Here is a 4,551-nt window from a genome sequence, read left to right as displayed (position 1 = left end):
TATAGTTATTATTTAGCACATTGGTATCACTCTTTTAAAGAATTATTATTATTATTATTATTTAAATATTTACAGATATATTCATGTATTTTCATACATGTAAACATATATAGAAACATATAGTTTCATGTAAACATCAGTACAAAACCGAAACATGAATACATTTGTAAATATTTTAAATAATACAACAGTCTATTATAGTTTAATGACTTGTATGTTTATTTTTATTATTAGCTAACGCTATCAATTTCTATTTCATTGCAAGCTTAAACTGACTAATCGATGTATCGATTATATTATATATGCTTGTTCAAGTTATAAAACGTATCCCAATTTCATGCTAAAAATACCGTTTAATATTTTTAATGTCTACTATGTTAAATTTATATTTGAAAATCCTTGTATAAGGGTTAATATTTTTCTTTAAATAGACATATTAATATGAGATAAACAGTAAACATATAGTCTCATAGATAGCGCGACTCGTGATCTTCTCTTAATTGTAAAAACTTCTCTATTAATTTAATTCGAATATGACCGCTAGAGGGTGTTCCGTAATTCTTGATCTGTTTTAGTTTAAAAGTAGCAAAAGGATTTGATAAAATATAACATTTTCAACTATCTGTACACCGTGTTGTTAACATCAATATTATTGTAAATTAATTATACTTTTTTCGATTTAATTATAAAAAAAAATTTTATTTCAGTCGAAATTTTTTCTCTTCAGTAACTTTTTACATTTTTATTTTTAATTATTATTATTGAATTAACTATAGTCACTTCAATAGACAAAGTCTATGGTTTCTGTCTATTTTAATAGTTAAATTCTATGGAAAGTAAATATAAGTAAAGGAGCTTATGTCTCTCATATTTCATTCTAACAAAAAGTGTCTTACCTTTTAAAAATAAAAATAAAAGAAATATTATTACGCCTCATTATGTTGTTACATTAAACAATTTAAAAAAAAGTATTTGTAATTATTATTTTTATTGTTGAATGATAAGCTCATTTATTTAATGTTATTCAATTCAATAAAAAAACTGCCAGAGTTATCACTGAACGTAATCATAAATTAACATTAAACATTTTTCGTTTTATAGTTAAAATATTATTTCATTAGTTCCAATTTTTTTTATTACTCTATTTATTTTTAACGTCCTCTCGTAATATAAAGTACAGGAAACCTGTATAACCCAGCGCAATTAAATCACACCCCTGTGTCTGTATACTTTCTGACTGAGCTAAGTAGGCCGCTTTTCTATAGACCAATACTAAAAATTAGTAACAATAGAATAGAATTTTTTACTTCTTTAACGTAAAGACAATCAACTAAAATATATAAATATAATATCATACCACACCCTGGAGTAGTTATTTAATCCACATAAATATTAATGTTTATGTGTAATTGATAAAAAAAACAAATTTTTGTTTGAATATTTGAAAAAAATAATCCCTTCACGTAATAACGTATTAACAATTGAATTTTACAATTACAAGTATTATCCAAAAATTTGTTGAGTTTACACTATATTGAAAACAAGCAATCATTTAAATTTTAGCTTTATGAACATAAAATTTTAACATATATTATATTTTAAAATATAAAAACTGCCAAAAATAGTAAAAAAAATATTTTTAGATTAAAATAAAAAATATTGTTATATTTTTTTAGAATCTAAGCAATATATTTATGATTTCTGTTTTTTATTTCACGGAAAGTTACCCAAAACTAGAATCATAAATAGCGTCGTAGTATATTGTATTTAAATCACATGTTGATGTTATTTTCTTTGATCCAATTTTCTGAATAAAAGGACATTTTCACAACCTCCAGGAATTCCAATCTTATCCAAATTCGTTATACATTTAAACATACTAGCTTGATGTAACATTTCATTTTTCGGATGAAGGGCATATTAAACGGCAACCTTCATATCCTTAAAAGATACATTAATCGTAAATGTCTCTTTCTTTTCAGTGCTAATTAACTGAACATTTTTTTTTTTTTTTATTATAAAGATATAATTTTAACAGATAATAAATAGATAACATAAAAACGAGAAAATGGCTAGGACATGCTCTGAGACATGATAGTCTTATACAAGTTGTACTTGAAGGAATAATACCAGGGATAAAGGAAGAGGAAGACTTAGAGCAAATTTCATATCAAAGATTTGTGGAAAACTGGGTCTAAAATATGTTGATATTAAAGGGAAAATGTAAGACTGGAATGAATGTAGAAGTATTGTAGGAAAGTAACAACAGTTGGATGACTAAGAAACCTGCAAAAGAAAAAGAAATAATTTTACCTAGAGAATACATTTAATGAACCAATTTAATGGTTTTCAAGTTCGTCCCTAAATCAGTTTTAATGATAACATTCAATTTTGTATTGATATTTTATTCTTGATAATAATTNTCGTCCCTAAATCAGTTTTAATGATAAACATTCAATTTTGTATTGATATTTTATTCTTGATAATAATTATTTACTATAGATAGCTTCTAAACAATTTTTTTAATGTAAAAAAATTTATATTTTAATAATTGTATAAGAAAATACTATATTTTGTTATATTTACTAAAAAAACGTACAGTTTATTTAGCTTAATAGCACGGTGAAAAATAACTTATTTTAAATACGTCATTAACTTGGCGTTTATCTTTTTCAAGTTCTCCATCAGTACAAATAGTTCAATGACTTGGAAAGCTTTATTTTGCGTTGAAGTAAATACAATCGATAGGACAATATTTTTTTAAATATTCTGACGAGCATAAAATATTAAAATTTTTTAAAATATTTTTTTTTAATATTTGATTAATTAATTTTATATTTGGTTAAAATTTAAATTATAACTAAACAAAATAATGACAGAAAACAATAAAGAACATCAGGAACCGTTAAACAAATCAGCTTAAATTTATCGTTCATGGATAATTCAACATGGATTTTAACTCATTTTCAAAGGTTTTAAAACTGCTTAAAGTTCTTTGAAAGAATTATGTATAATTTTTAAATAACGAAGAATTATAAACAGATACATTAAAGTGAACAGAAAACGTAGGAGAAGTTATTATGTCTAGGTAAACTGAAATAGCTCAAAGGTTGTCAGATAACAATACAAATTATACAGCAAATTATTATGCGATTCTCACTATCCTCAAATATGTTCAATTGCATAATTTTAGGTATTCAATTATACTAACTGACTCATTAAACATAGTTAAAAATATAATCTATGTATCTAATCATAATATAATTGTAATTCAAAGGAATTTTGATGTTAAGTTTACAATTAATTGTGCAATTTTCATTTTAAAGAGACTATTTTCTGAATTTAAAATCTTTTAATTTTGAGATTTTTAGAAAAACATTAATTATTTATAAAAAAAAAAATCAAGCACCATTAGGATGTGTATCGAAAAACTGAAGCCCTTTGTATAATAATCATTGAGGATATCTCAAAGAAAAACAAATACACTTTGTTTGATTATATACTTGGGACTTAAATAATGTTTTAACCGTCAAGTGCTCAACGCAAGTTTACTGTAAATACAAACACTCCTAGCCTGCATTTTTATTTTTTTGGAAATTTTATCTCTTTTTCTCTTGTATTTGTGAACAATTCTTTCCCCTCACACTTTTTCACTGTCTCATTTTCACTCTTTTCCGTGACACAAACAGACTGCCGTGCCCTGGAATTAATGAAATGTCAAGCGCAAAAATCCCCTTTTTTACCCAGTCACCACAACCCGTAGGGTTTATACAAAATAATAATAATAAAGCTTTCGTGGACTCTTTCGCACTTCATTTATTCAACAGACATATGTAGATATAAGTATGCGTTATTGTTATTAACTATTCAAAAACATACATAACTGTTCAGTTTCTGAGTTCATGTCTATTATTTTTATTGGATCAAATGAGTGAAACTCTATAATTTAATGTATAACGTTAAACAACATAGTTTCATTAATCTAACGTAATCTATTTAAAAAACTAATATACATACAAATCTAAATTTTATTGAGAACTCAATAAGTACTTACATTAAATTTGACGGTATTACACTAGTTAAATTTTTAATAAACCATTTTAGCATATAAATGTATGATTTCTATATGCATATAGAAATCTTAGGAATTATTTACATTTTAGCTCTACAATGTATAAAATATGCAAATAATTTCTTTTAAAATCAACAGGTACGTTAGATTAAATGACTAAAATTGTAACACTAAATCAAGATATTGACCAAAATTACAATTAAATATTACTTTATTGTTTGCCAATGCATAAAATTATCGAATTACTGGTTTTTAAACATAAATAATTTTGATTATCGTGAAAGAATAAAAACTCTCTAAACGAAAAATTTATTAATTTTTCAACAAATCATAATATTTTCTTTAAGTATTTATTGTACAATCAAAATCAGTATTTTAAATCACTCCAGATAAATGGAGTATTAAATTAAGGATAAAGCACTCCTTTTCTTGGATACTATTAAAAATTAAAAAATATTTCGTAATGAAGAAAAGTTTTT

The sequence above is a fragment of the Daktulosphaira vitifoliae genome, unplaced genomic scaffold (assembly GCF_025091365.1).
Source record: "Daktulosphaira vitifoliae isolate Bord-2020 unplaced genomic scaffold, ASM2509136v1 Scaffold_5, whole genome shotgun sequence".
Taxonomy (NCBI): domain Eukaryota; kingdom Metazoa; phylum Arthropoda; class Insecta; order Hemiptera; family Phylloxeridae; genus Daktulosphaira; species Daktulosphaira vitifoliae.
The sequence above is the reverse complement of the archived record's forward strand: the minus strand, read 5'-3'. Positions refer to the sequence as shown.